The 15,781-nt window shown below is 43.9% G+C and overlaps 1 protein-coding gene across 2 annotated transcripts in view; it reads left to right on the forward strand.

The window, feature by feature from the left end:
• LOC146812411 (uncharacterized) overlaps nucleotides 1-15,781 on the forward strand; it is a 249,307-nt gene that overhangs the window by 107,702 nt on the left and 125,824 nt on the right. Inside the window, exon 1 of one of the 2 annotated variants that reach the window (XM_085619406.1) lies at nucleotides 3,645-3,773. The exons of the other annotated variant lie outside the window; for it this stretch is intronic. The gene's annotated coding sequence lies outside the window, so the exon portion shown is untranslated. Of the gene's footprint in view, nucleotides 1-3,644; nucleotides 3,774-15,781 lie in introns of those variants that run through there. 2 annotated transcript variants of the gene reach the window in all.

Consider the following 15,781-nt stretch of genomic DNA (forward strand, 5'->3'; position numbering starts at 1 on the left):
GTGCATGGGTACTGCTTAGGTGATTGGGTTTGTGCACGGGTAGCGCCTGGTTGATTGTATAAGTGTGTGGGTAGCACCTGGGTGCTTGGATGAGTGCTAAGGTAGCACCTCATTGAATGGATGAATGCATGGGTAGTGTCTGGGTGATTCGATGACTGCAAGGGTAGTGCATGTGTCATTGGATGACTGCATGGGTAGTGCCTGAGTGACTGGATGAGTGCATGGGTACTGACTGACTGAATGGATTAGTGCAAAGGTAGTGACTGGGTGATTGGATGTGTGCATAGGGAGTGCCTGTGTGAATGGATGACTACATGGGTAGTGCCTGAGTGATTGGATGAGTGTATGGGTAGTGACTGATTGATTGGATGAGTGCACGGGTACTGCCGGGTGACTGGATGTGTGCAAGAGTAGCACCTGGGTGATTTGATGAGTGCATGGACAGCACCTCATTGGCTCAATGAGTGCATGGGTAGTGCCTGGTTAATTGCATGACTGCATGGGTTGTGCATGAGTGAATGGATGAGTGTATGGGTACTGCTTGAGTGATTGGATTAGAGCATGGATAGTGCCTGGTTGATTGTATTTGTGCGTGGGTAGCATATGGGCAACTGGATTAGTGCAAAAGTGCACCTGGGTGATTGGATGAGTGCATGCATAGCACTTCATTGAATGGATGAGGGCAAGGATAATGCCTGGGTGGTTGGATGAGTGGATGAATCCTGTGTGACTGATTGGGGGATTTCATGGATAGTGTCTGAGTGAATTGATGAGTGCAAAGGTAGAGCCTGGGTGAGTGGATATGTGCATTGTTAGTGCTTGGGCGAATAGATGAGTCCATGGGTAGCACCAGAGTTGCAATGGATGAGGGCAAGGATAGTGCCTGGAAGATTGGATGAGTGCATGAACCCTGTGTGACTAATTGGGTGATTGCATGGATAGTGCCTGAGTGAATGTATGAGTGCAAAGGTAGAGCCTGGGTGATTTGATATGTTCATGGTTAGTGCCTGGTAAATGGATGAGTGCATGGATAGTGAGTGAGTAAATGCATGAGTGCACGGGTAGTGCCTGTGTCATTGAATGAGTACATGGGTAGTGCTGAGTGAATGGATGAACGCATGCATAGTGCCTGAGTGAATGGATGAGTGCAAGGGATGTGCCTAGGTGAGTGGATGTTCTGCATGGGTAGTGCCTGGGCGAATGGATGAGTCCATGAGTAGTGCCGGAGTTGCAAGGGTAGTGTCTGAATGATTGTGTCAGTGAATGGATAGTGTCTGGGTGTTTGGATGAGTGCATGGGTACTGCTTGGTTGACTCGATTACTGCATGGGTAGTGCTTGGTTGATTGTATGAGTGCGTGGGAAGCACCTGATATACATATATAATATTTTTTAACCAAACTTTAAGTCAACATAGGCAAATGTTTTACTGTTTTGTCCTGTTTTCAACTTTCATACTTGTTCACTTTCAACAGTGCTTTGTATGAAAACTCATCATTAAACAGTGGGAAAAAACAATCAATGGATTGCAAAAAAACTTAATGTGCACAGTATATAATTACAAATATGTCATACTGTTCTCTTCACTCACTACAAGTTTGTTAATACTGGCTGGCAGATAGGTTACCACCTTAATGAAAGCATCTTAATGTTAAAACTGTTTCTGATATTTTTATATCTGGTACAAAATGTTCAACAATTATGAATCAGTGTTCCTTTTTCCATACCCTTTTGTAAACATCATACCTGGTAGGCCAACTGATGTCTAAAATGTTCTTAGTCCATGTATGACAAACATAACACAGAGTACTACGTAGACGTTGCTACAGCAAAAACAAAAGGGGACTTTTTTTTAGTGGTGAAGAGACTTTTCACAAGCAACTTAAGGCCACTGGTATTATAGTACTTCCATTTTCTTTTTATCTGTAGTAACACAATGTAGACCTCAAATGCTTTAGAAATTCCTTTCCCGCAGTTAAAAAGAGTCCTTCATTTCTAACAACTTGCTGTAGGCAATACCCCCAATATGCTGAATAATGTCTCAGAAACACATAATCCATAAATAAATCAACACAATGCCACATTTTCTTATCCTAGATTCTCCTTAGAACTTTGGTTCTAGAAATAGCAGATATGAGTTTGGTAACTTTTTAGGTAGTTTTGATTTGCATGTCACTTGTATGTCATTGCACTCTGTCCATCCTGTTTGACATCTTAAATATATTGTGGAGTTATATTAACTCCTTCATGAAATATGATTGCTATAGTTGTGAAAGTTCTTTTTGGGATAGAAATGTGTGCAGCTTTAAAGTTTGTAATTGTAGTTCCCAATTGAGTACCATCCACTCTGCATCATTGTAGCATGACAAATTTTCCATACCTTTGTAGAAACAACGTTGACCTAAGTTCAGATCTGCAGTTTTTGACAGGTCACATCTTGAAGGGTGTTTGTAGTTAAATCTTCAAATGGCACAGCGTTCCAATCTGGTAATGTCAAGTAGGGGAATCATTCTGTATTGATTTCAATGCTAGACGTACATTCACAGTTATGGGTCCATTTATATAAGTTAAACCAAATAATTCATTGATATTCAGATCTCTTCATCTAATAGTCCAAGAATTTCTATTAGAAATTCTTGAGCATCCTGACGAAGATTTTGAGAGAACACTACTAATCCAGTACAGTCATCGTTTTTTTTTTCCAGTAGCAGAATGTTTAATACTTCTGTCACTTCTTAATGATTTAACTAAACTACATAGTTGTGAAGACATTCTTGTATCTACCTGTTCTGTAATAGAATTAGTAAAATGAGGTAAATTATATCGTCCATTTAGCACTACATTCACATAAAATACACTCCAGATTTATTATCAAAGTGATAGCCTTGTATTTCCTCATTATACTGTAGTTTTCTTTTCTTTACTTCCTGTTGATTTTCTTTTTGTTAATTTTTTGTTCAATTCTGATACACTGCATTGATATTTTCCGCTTTGGACACAGTTTAGCTTTTCCAACCACAGCATACTGGCCTAAATCAGGAGCATATTGAGCTCTTACTCTATACTCCATTACACAGCTCACATTCAATTAATTTCTTCTCATCAGAATCAATCACAAATAAGACAGAAAATGTTCTAATTTGCGACAAAGCAACATGATACATTCCTTCTTTGAATACACTGCTACCAATATTAACAAGACCTTTATCTACACTTAAACCTTGTGATTTGTGAATTATTTTTACATATGCTTAAGACACTGGGAACTGCTTTCGCTGGACATACAAGGCTTTCACAAGTAGGAAACGTACAACACATCTACCAATCTGCTTAGCTTCAGCAATATCATAAAATGTTATGGTTAATATTCTGCATTATTTCTGTTTGGATAATTAATACATTTCCTAACTTCACCCATAGCGCCATTTACTAGCCCTTCTACAACATTTAAATTATGACGTAAGATTACACAACAACTTTTACAGATACTTAATTATTTTTCTAATCCTACATTGTTCGACACAGACTTTTTTAACTATCCAATTTCAATTGCAGTTTTTCTGTTAGTACCACTGTATTTCCTTGATGTTCCATTTTGTCATTTGCTACAATTTTGACAATCTTTTCTTTTTTCAGTTGCAATCATTGTTCATTGAATTTACTGCACTCCTCAAGAGTTGGCATCAAACAAACAATAGACATCTCTTCCGTAACAAAATTATACATTACTTAAGCAGCTGAAAAATTACTTGGAAACAAATTTTTCGTGAGACAGGTTTGTAATACCGTCTTTCCCTCTTTTGTGAGAACTCCCACTCTTGTATCCTTTAGTACATCTGCATAATTCATATCTGATGCTTGCCACATTTTTTGCACTAACTCTTTGTGTTGAAAGTTTTCCCAAATGTTTACATTTCCAATACTTCCTAGTGAATTCCTAGTTTCATTATGTAATTGTTTCTTGAATACAGGCTGTCCTTTTATGGGAGTTAGTTGTAGCAGGTCTCTAAAGACTATTAAGTGTTTTCCTCCAAAAAGTACATCAAAGTCACTTTTTAACATTTGCTGCATTCTTAAATGTATAAAAGCTAGCATTAGTTTAGACACCATACTAACTTCATCAATAATTAATAGATGTAATGGCTTCAATACTCTTCTCACTTCATGACAAACAGCACCAGATAGTTTGTTGCATTGTAATTTGTTGTCATGTTAAACAGGCAGCATTAATAAGCGATGAAGGGTAACTCTTTTAACAGTATGAGCAGCTAAGCATATTGGTGCACTGACTATTCTGTAGGTAACTTGTCAGTGCTTTAATCAAGAAGCTTTTTCCAGTTCCTCAGCTTGACCACCTATGAACAATAGAACTGGTTTGTATGTACAAAATGCACACTTTTTTCTCATGGAGAAATCCATGTTCTACTTTACCTTTTACCGCTTCAAAAATATCTTTCTGATCTGCATTTAATTGCTGTATTAGAAGTCCTAAAACAACAGTTTCCCACTTACTTACTGCATTGCATTCTCCACTTCATTTTTAGTTATTGCAGCTTCATTTTCAATGATTGGCTGTCCAAGAGGATCTTGACTTCCAGGTGCTGAACTTTGACTGCTCTGAGAACTCTATCCTGCTATCTCAGCAACAATTATTTCTTCTTGTTCAATCTCTTCTCTCAACATTTGGATATACACTGGAAACACATCACCCAATGCTGTCTTTCACTGCATTGAATGAGTGCTCATAACAGTCAAATTCTCCAAGTAGCTCACCTTTAGTTCGCCATGGCTTAAATAACTGTAACAAGGCTAAATAGAAACACTCTGTTTCGTCTGGAGTTTGGCAACTTAGCTTTTGATGGTTGAATACATTTCCTTTGCTATGTCTCACCAAGCATCTTTCACATCCAGCCACAGCAAATTTACCTTCATCCATGTTTTCACTGACATATACTTATACACAGATTACTAGTCTCTATCCGTCACATTGAAATTTGCTCTATTAGGATACAAGTATGGCGCACATGAGGTTCTGTATCAGAGGGTCACACTAAATGTTGTTAAGTCGCTAGACAGCCCACAATACATATACATATACAATATTTATAACAAAAACACACAGGGGAAAAACACATGCAGATAAAAACACGTACATTAATAGTGCATAAGGAGAAGGTTGAAAGAGAATAATGTGGATTCATTTAAACACCGAGGGAAAAACTTTTCTTCTTAGGTTGTATATGTTTTTCAGTGATTTCCTTGTAAGTGTATGTCTCGCAGACAAAAAGCTGTTAACTCTTTCTTGTGAGATGACAGGTCATGGGAATCTGAAACAATAACTTGTATAAAATTTCCCTTTTGCTCTGGATTTTCACAGACAGTATTTTTCACATCTATGATTTTGGAATCGTAGAACTTGTTGTCTTGATTTGTTGTCACTACTCTCCTTTGGGATGGAGCATGTTACATACTGCTCAATTAAAGACAACACAGACTCATCACTGTCTGTTCCAAACTTTGGGGCATATTTTACCCAAAACAGCATATGAATATGGGGAGTACCTCTGGCTTGGTACTCTTTACACCAAAATAAATCAATCGCTTTACCAATAGGAGGTTTGTTTTGTTCAAGATGAAAGACATCATTGCTTGAAATCTGTGATTAAAATATATGCAAACATTTGCAGGGTTTAGTGAGCACAGTTCTCCTGTCATCTTCAGATGAATGTCTTTTGTATTTGAATTTGCCTCCTGCAAGAATTCTAGCACGTGATCCTGTGAATATTCAGCACAACTTAGAGTCAGGAACCGAGAAGGTGCACCACGGCTCCTCAACATGCACTTCAGTTCACCAGGACGCCGATACCAATATTCATTAGTCCCACACTGACATGCCATTAGGTTTATTAAATTGTATTCCAAGTGCTCATCTTTTCCTTCAACTTTCTTCAAAAGTTCTCTTGTTGATATATTATGTAAATTAATTCCTGGTTTTAGAATATGATTCACAGCATATGAGAGCTCCGACAAGTCACTCTCAAATAATAGGTGAACTATATATAGAATACACTGACAAAATCTTGGGTCTACTACATCTATACTTAGCTGCAGGTATTTGCACAGGCCGCTCGTCATACCTGTCACCTACTCCAGTAGCAAAAGGTTGTGGGAAACACAGAGCTTCTAAACTTTTTTCCCGTACACTTAGGTGCCGATTCCGATCCTGTAAAACCCGGGCACAAATGGTCGTACGAAGCGTTTTCTCCGTACGACTCGTACCCAGGAACTCCACCGTACAAACCAGCAAGTACGATTCGTACTGAAATACCATTTCCGTACGAATCGTAAAAAACACCGTACGGCTAAAAAATACATACAATTCCGATCCTGGACAGCACGTCCGCGACGTCCGCACGGAGTCAGGCAGCGTTTTACGGACCAGCAAGTACGATTCGTACCCACAGCACTCCGCACGGCGATATTTTTACGGGAGCCAAAAAGTGCCGGAAAAGCTAAGTACGCCGCGATGCACGAGGAAAAGGGGGCAGCCCCCGCATGTAAGCACCATACCCCCAGCCCCCCGTACGTACGCACCGTACCCCCAGCCCCCGCATGTACGCACCGTACCCCCAGCCCCCCGTATGTACGCACCGTACCCCCAGCCCCCTGCATGTACGCACCATAACCCCAGCCCCCCGTATGTACGCACCGTACCCCCCAGCTCCCGTATGTACACACTGTACACCCCAGCCCCCGCATGTAAGCACCGTATCCCCAGCCCCCGTATGTACGCATCGTACCCCCCAGCCCCTGCATGTACGCACCGTACCCCCCAGCCTCCCGCATGTACATGGGGGTACGGTGCGTACATGCGGGGGGCTGGGGGATGGTGCGTACATGCGGGGGCTGGGGGGTACGGTGCATACATGCGGGGGCTAGGGGGTACGGTGCGTACATGCGGGGGCTGGGGGGTATGGTGCAGACGTACGCAGGAGCGGTGGGAGGCTGGGGGGGGCGTACAACTCGTACCCCAGGCACAAGTGTACCCAGGGTGTGGGTCGTGCACAGTTCGCTTTATACGTGACTTTTCCATACGCTTGGGGATTCGGAACGCCGGTACGGATCGGACTTGTGCACTCGGACTTCAGTTTTACAACTCGTACGTAAAACTGTCCGGGGACGTCTCGTAGACTTTTCCCGAGGTCATTCGTATGTATTTTTCAAGTACGAATTGTACTTCGCCGTTTGTACGGGACTTATACGATTCGTACGTAAAACATACAGATACGAGTTGGACGGTAAATTTTTTTAACGGATCGGAATCGGCACACTAATGAACTTCCTTTAGCTTCCTTCATTGAAACAGCTCAATGACATCACCAATAACCTCTTTAGAATGCAAAGGGTGGATGCTATAATGTTCATAAATTTCTTCTGTGCTGGACTGATCCACCTCCTCAATCTGACCTGTTGATGTAAATGTGTGATCCTCCCTATGTGTGATATCTTGCAGGTTTTCCACATTTCTTGTACCAGACATAAAGTTGCTTTTTACAAATTCCTACCATTTCTTCTTGTTCTTGCTAGGCACACCATTTAAAAGAATTACTAGTCCTTCCTATAAATCTCTATCTACCCCTAAGGTTTCAATGTTTTTTACCATCTAATGGCAAATACGCTATTCTGCCTTTTGGACTTTACTGCAACTCTGTTGGGGCTTACTTGCCTGTCTTTGGCTCTATACGTACTATAGCCTGGAATGGGAACTAGTTCTAACTTGTTATGTACAGGCATTTTAGTACCTTTGATTTATTGTAGCTAGAACTTAAATATAACTTGTTATTTTTGTCAAAACAAATCATTGTTCTACAAATACGTGCAGTACAAACTTTTGCCAGTTATCATTATTCTCTCTTTCACTTTTTAAATATAAGTTAACAGTCCGGGTTTGATTCTTCGACAACATATACAAACATACTCTGGTTTTTCAGAACATACTGTCTTAAAGATTTAGGGCCATATGTAGGTAGCTAAATACCGGTCGGTAACGGCCGAAATTCGGTAATTTTCCCGTTACCGACCGGTATTTAGGCAATTGAGATGTAGGAGGCCAAAAAGAAGGATTCGGTAATTATGAATCAGTAAATACCGATTCATCATTACCGAATTAAAAATTACCGAATCGGAATTACCGAATCCTTATTTACCGAATTGGTAAATAAGAAATAGTAAAAACGAGAAAAGAGATGTAGGTAAAATCGGTAATACCGAATTTCACGAAATTCGGTATTTAAGAGTCGGCAATTAACACTGAGTGAAAGCAGGTGGTAATCAGCTACAGTGTATATAAGCAATCCCAAAATGCAACAGTGTGATCAGCATGGCGGCTCTCTATGTGATTGCAAGGCACCTACGTCTACAGGCAGCAGGTGTGAGGATCTGGAGACGGGAGGAGCGCATTTACAGACAGCGCATCACACTCTTCCAACAGACTGAGGCTGAGATACATGAAAGGTACAGGCTACACCCCCAAACCATCATGGACCTGATAAGGGCCTTGCACCCACTCCTGGACCATCCAACAACAAGGGCGCACGCCATACCACCACATGTGCAGGTGCTCTGTAGCCTATATCTGCTCGCATCTGGCAGTTACCAGGGGGTGATAGCTGCGGTAGGCGGGGTATCTCAGAGTTGCCAGTCCCGTTTCTTCAGAAAGTTCCTGGATGCCATGATGCAGAGGATGAAACACTACATTAGCTTCCCAAACACACAGGTGGAACTGCTGAAAACCAAGACAGACTTTTACCAGATGGCACAGTTCCCGCATGTCATAGGCTGTATTGATGGCACACACATTCCAATCTGCCCACCAGCAGCCACTGAGTATATCTACAGGAACAGAAAGTCCACCCACTCCATAAATGTGCAGGTAATCTGCGATGCTGCCAACATAATCACTGACATTGTGGCAAATTTCCAGGGAGCACCCACGACTCATACATCTTCCAGAACAGTGGTATCTACACACGCCTGGCTGCGGGAGAATTTGGAGAAGGATACCTGCTAGGTAAATCACTGTGACACTCCCTTATACTTATTGCAGATTAATGTATATTGGTGTATGTGACTAATGGCACCCTCTTTCTCACCTAGGCGATAGTGCATATGCCGTGCGGTCATTTATCCTCACTCCCTACCTACACCCATCAACCCTGAGTGAGAGACGATACAATATGGCACACAAATCAACACGAAACGTTGTGGAGCGCATGTTTGGACTATTGAAAAGCAGGTTCCGCTGCCTCCACAAAAGCGGAGGCGCACGTCAGTACACACCCATCATCTGCTGCAAAATAATTGCAACTTGTGCAATGCTGCACAACCTTGCCACCAAGAAAGGTGCAGAAGTGGAAATAACTGATTTTGAGGACAATGATGATGAATTTGCACAGCCAGAACCCAACGCAGCAGGAGTGCCAGCAGCAACAGATGGGAGACAGAGACGGGCAGAGATCACATGTAACTATTTTTAGGTAAGTAAGGAGACACAGCCAGTTGTTGGATGCAATGACGTAGTTTTAATTTTTGGGCACTACGCCACTACACAAACGGTCAAACTTGGCTATCAAATATGTGACATCCATAGTAGGAAGTCATGGGTAACTTCACCCAACTCTGTCCTGGAAGTGTGGGCTGCATCAGCGTCTGCGGCCACGCACTACGGTGCGGGATGCCAATGACTGAATGTCCTCAGAGGCTGTGGAACCAGTGGCAGCTCCATGCCGTCTGCTGCTCCTCCGGGTGTCTGTTACAGGGGGGGTAATGCTGCTCCGACTGGTTGTGTCCTCACTATCCCCAACATCCACAGCACCAGTAGTGGCAGACTGGCTCGTAAGCAACACCTCAGGAGCAGTGGTCACCTTTACCAGCCCCCTAGAAACATCAGTGCTGCAGTGCGACAGCCCCTCCTGCATGGCCACCGAGCGCCTGCAGAGCAGAGAAGTGGCAGTTGCTAGGCGGTTCACTGCCCTCGTATGGTGCTCCATTTTCTGCCTCTCCCTTCGCCGTGTTGCTCTGTCCTCATCCATTTTACTGCACAGCAGCATCACAGACTGGGACATGTCCCGCATGCCCGCAGCCATCTCCTTCATGCCCTCAGCCATTGAGCTTATGCCCTTGTCAATGTTGCTCATTTTGTCATTGAGGCACTTCATTTGTCGCTGTACTGACTGGATTGCCTTGCCTTGTAGGCGCTGCACCTTCACCATGGTTGCCTCCAGCCCTCCAAAGACACCATGGCTCTCACCCTGTGGAGGTGGAATGCTCACACGAGCCCTGCGGCGGCGTCTGGCACCTGTGTGTGCTCCCTCTGAGGTGGACAGCAAACCAGCATTGCTACCATCCAGTGGCACAATGGATGTTTCCTCCTCCCTCGAGTCTTCTGAGGAGGACTCGGACACATGCAGTCTGGCAACAGCACGCCTCCTAGGTCTAACCACTGCAGGTGGTGTTGATGCTGGTGAGGCTAGCAGTAGTGGTGAGGCTAGCAGTAGTGGCGAGGCTGGTTGTGGTGGCGAGGCTGGCTGTGGTGGCGAGGCTGGCTGTGGTGGGGAGGCTGGCTGTGGTGATGAGGCTGGCTGTGGTGGGGAGGCTGGCTGTGGTGCTGTTGTGTGCCCTGCACTCATGGTGGCCTTCTCGGTGATGTCCTTCCGGGGTGCCCTCTCCCCCTTCCCCTGAGCAGTCCTGCGCGATGTCTCGCCTGTGGACAGAAATTTTACATTAGCTCAGTGAACCTGCAGGCCTGCATTGCTAACATCATAATACATTTCTGCTACACTAGCTCATTGTCCTCTGCCTGCTAATCGCTGATTTGTGTCACATGCCTTGTTGTTCAGTGCTATTCCTGTCATGATAGAGGTTTCACTGACTACATCTCCCATAATGCATTGCTGGTCTGCACAAAAACCTGTACTGGAGTGGGATTCACATGGCCCAATTGGGGATTTGGGATAGGGGAAGGGGGGGCACAATGCTGCGCATGCTTCTTAACTTGTTTGGGAGCAGCTCTGGCCGAGCTGTCTGCATCCCCAATCCCAACGACACTTTCTGGCTCTATTGTGGACTCCACAAGCTGCTCAAGTTCAGTCAGGGCAGGTGCCCTGTTCCTTCCTCCTCCTGTCTGGCTGGCCTGTTTTTTCAGATCAGCCATCTTCCTCTTGGTGATGATCCGGATGTCATACCACCGCTTCTTGAGCACATCAATGTCCCGGGGGGTCACTCCTATGGCATTTACCTGCGACTGGATTCCAAGCCAGATCCTTCTTTTTTCAGATTCTGCCACTTGCATGGACTGCTTTCCAAAAAGCTTAGTGTGCTGCCTCACTACCTCCTCCACAAGTACCTGCAGTTCCTTCGGACTGAATTTCAGTTTCCTCTTTCTTTCCCCTCCTTCTCTTTCTGTGTCCTGGCTGGCCATTGTGCAAGATTTGTTGTGTAAGTTCAGGCACTGGCTCTGTTGCTCTCCTCTGCACTCCCAGCCTCTCCAGAGGGTTCTGATTGTGTGCACCTGGCTGGGTGTGGCCACTTCCTGGTTGGGAGGGGTGGGGGTTGCACAGGATTGGCTGATTCCACAATAGCATTTTTTTTTCAATTCCGATTCGGTATTTACCGATTTTGGAACAACGGTCGGTATTGTGGAATCGGTAAAAATTTACCGATTTTTACCGAATCGGTAAAATTTACCGAATATTTAGGTACATAGGAAATACCGATTTCTAAATACCGATTCGGTAAAATTCGGTAATTAGGAATCGGTATTTCCAGGATACCTACATATGGCCCTTTATCTCTTCTTCAAAACTATCAACTGTAGTACCTGTGTCCTGTCCTGCAACTCCTCCTGTTATCAACTCTTCAATTTCCCTACAGTCCTGTTCTGGACCAAAGAAACAAAACTGCACATCATCACAAACCTTTTCTACCTCTGCCACAGTACCATGCAAAAGTGCCCTATTCTCACCACACTAAGGTGTGATCTGGAGGCTGACAATACTTTACTTCAGGTTGCCACGTGACTACACTGTGTGTTCCTATTACATCTCTTGATGGCGCTGTGGTATTTCTCCTAAACATAAAGCTGGAGTTTTCACATAGTACAGCCTCCTAACTAAATTTCACATTGTTTAGTGGTGTACAGCTAACATTCTAAAATGATAAAAGGTGCTTTGGCACACTTTCTTTGATTAACAAGCTTGTGAGAGCACCTGCAAATGTGTATGCTTTCTCAGCTTTCAAGGATCCAAACCTAGTAAAGTACGTATTATGTGTTTTAAACTTTGCCTTGGAAATGTACGTAAGAATTGCCTTAAATATCAATGTATTGCTGGCTACTTCTAAAAATAGTACTGCAATTCCCTTTGTTTACAGGGGCCTGGCTACTCCTTCTTTGTACCTCTTCTGCAATAACTTCTTCTACATTACTAGGTACCATCCCCTCTTTTGCTATAGGACTGCCAATCTTCATTCCATAACATCATCCTCTTACATCAATAGCATGAGCTAATCTGTTATCCTGGAGATAGTTTTCTTCATTAAAGAAAGGCTCTGTATAAGAAGTATGTATCCATTCTCCACTAATCACTGTACAAAAGTTACTTCTATTCACTAATCCTTTCTTCTGGTTTTGTCTCCTTATGCACAGCACTATTTTGTCAAGAGACTTTATTCTATTTAGAATCAAAATGAAAAGACTCTTCTTCAAAGCAAAGGCCTTATCGCCTACTCTCACAACTCTTTCTTCTTCAGTGCATCTCTCCTTCTTCTATAATTTTTCAAATTCTCAGTAGATTAACAACCACTCTACTATGAAACATCCTGACTCTGATTTCCTTAAACTGCTTCTGTCTCCTGGTTAAGGTGTGGCCATGTTTTTTGCAATCTTTTCTGTTCTTGCAATGTACACTTTGTTCACTCTTATTGTTTCCCATAGTCATAATTTCATTTTCTTTATGTTGTAATCTTTGCAATCGTGCATATATATTTTTAAGAAATGGCTTTGTCCTCTCACTAGAAGCTCTTTTTTTTCACCACTCTTTCTGCATTTTGCCCCTTTTATAACTCATTTCTGCAAACATACTGTAGTTGCTTCTGTTGCTTTTTCATCCGAGCTTGTGTAGGCATTCTGTGGGTAGTTATGTAGATATTGTTCTGTAAAAGATAATCATATTTAAATGTTTACCCTAGTCAAAGTACCAACTACTTTACTACTGACTTGCACATAATACAAAAACTGTTTTCATGTTTGTTACAGTTTTAAATCTACAGACAAACCCAGATATATTACTACATGCTTACTTCAATAAAGCAAAACCCGAAACGTTATTTATTACTTACCTTTAAACATTTTGCACCATGTCATACAACCCATCCTGGCTGATGACGGCTGATAGCCAGAAACCGGTCCTAGGATGCTTGATTCCGGTCCAGTGAAGACATGGCTTGGCAGTTTGGGCTGGACTGTTCCCATGAGGCACAGGGTCAAGACTGATTTGCATATGGCCATGTCTAAACTGGGGTGGTGTAGTGGGCAAAAGAACAATGGATTTAACCCAGATCTCTTGACTGGGGGAGAATGTCTGCATTGTCAGCATTCCGTCCATCAATTGTTTGTTGTAACGTTTTTCGCCCTAAGTGGGATGGGTATTCCCAGACGTGGGACCCGTGCTCACTACGCCACTGGAGTCAAGCTATCCTGGCTGATGAGGGCTGATAGCCAGAAACCGGTCCTAGGATGCTTGATTCCGGTCCAGTGAAGACATGGCTTGGCAGTTCGGGCTGGACTGTTCCCATGAGGCACAGGGTCAAGACTGATTTGCATATGGCCATGTCTAAACTGGGGTGGTGTAGTGGGCAAAAGAACGATGGATTTAACCCAGATCTCTTGACTGGGGGAGAATGTCTGCATTGTCAGCATTCCGTCCATCAATTGTTTGTTGTAACGCTTTTCGCCCTAAGTGGGATGGGTAGTCCCAGACGTGGGACCCGTGCTCACTACGCCACTGGAGTCAAGCTATCCTGGCTGATGACGGCTGATAGCCAGAAACCGGTCCTAGGATGCTTGATTCCGGTCCAGTGAAGACATGGCTTGGCAGTTCGGGCTGGACTGCTCCCATGAGGCACAGGGTCAAGACTGATTTGCATATGGCCATGTCTAAACTGGGGTGGTGGAGTGGGCAAAAGAACGATGGATTTAACCCAGATCTCTTGACTGGGGGAGAATGTCTGCATTGTCAGCATTCCGTCCATCAATTGTTTGTTGTAACGCTTTTCGCCCTAAGTGGGATGGGTATTCCCAGACGTGGGACCCGTGCTCACTACGCCACTGGAGTCAAGCTATCCTGGCTGATAACGGCTGATAGCCAGAAACCGGTCCTAGGATGCTTGATTCCGGTCCAGTGAAGACATGGCTTGGCAGTTCGGGCTGGACTGTTCCCATGAGGCACAGGGTCAAGACTGATTTGCAGATGGCCATGTCTAAACTGGGGTGGTGTAGTGGGCAAAAGAACGATGGATTTAACCCAGATCTCTTGACTGGGGGAGAATGTCTGCATTGTCAGCATTCCGTCCATCAATTGTTTGTTGTAACGCTTTTCGCCCTAAGTGGGATGGGTACTCCCAGACGTGGGACCCGTGCTCACTACGCCACTGGAGTCAAGCTATCCTGGCTGATGACGGCTGATAGCCAGAAACCGGTCCTAGGATGCTTGATTCCGGTCCAGTGAAGACATGGCTTGGCAGTTCGGGCTGGACTGTTCCCATGAGGCACAGGGTCAAGACTGATTTGCATATGGCCATGTCTAAACTGGGGTGGTGTAGTGGGCAAAAGAACGATGGATTTAACCCAGATCTCTTGACTGGGGGAGAATGTCTGCATTGTCAGCATTCCGTCCATCAATTGTTTGTTGTAACGCTTTTCGCCCTAAGTGGGATGGGTATTCCCAGACGTGGGACCCGTGCTGACTACGCCACTGGAGTCAAGCTATCCTGGCTGATGACGGCTGATAGCCAGAAACCGGTCCTAGGATGCTTGATTCCGGTCCAGTGAAGACATGGCTTGGCAGTTCGGGCTGGACTGTTCCCATGAGGCACAGGGTCAAGACTGATTTGCATATGGCCATGTCTAAACTGGGGTGGTGTTGTGGGCAAAAGAACGATGGATTTAACCCAGATCTCTTGACTGGGGGAGAATGTCTGCATTGTCAGCATTCCGTCCATCAATTGTTTGTTGTAACGCATACAACCCAGCTACAGCATATCCCACTTCTCACTTATACATGGTGAAAGAACAGTTTATCCCATCTGTAGCAAATTTTAAAATGACATCAAGGCAAAAAGGCGTATTTGCAATCCCAATGCACTTTCCGGAGTGTCCCTTTTCTTGACACTCCAGCGCCGTAATGTGGTGCTCATATTAACAAAGCCACAAAAAGCCACTCTGCGTAGTTTTTCATGTCCTTATAAATACGGACCCTTTTCAGGCAGCACTTTGCGTGAAAGATGCATGCCATGGGTGTTGCTGTGGTTGTTCCCACGCAACACCCATGGATTCTGTCACATACCCAAATTTACAATAATTCCTAAACCTGGGAATGTGGAAAAATCCTACATCTCCCCAAGGGAGGTGTAGGGAGATGCAACAAGGACAGATACTCTTCTTCCTCCTACTTTTTCAGTTTTTATGTGTGCTGCTTCTGCAGCATACATACAAAGAGAAAAATAACT

This window comes from Triturus cristatus, chromosome 7, assembly GCF_964204655.1.
Source record: "Triturus cristatus chromosome 7, aTriCri1.1, whole genome shotgun sequence".
In the NCBI taxonomy this organism is placed as follows: Eukaryota; Metazoa; Chordata; class Amphibia; order Caudata; family Salamandridae; genus Triturus; species Triturus cristatus.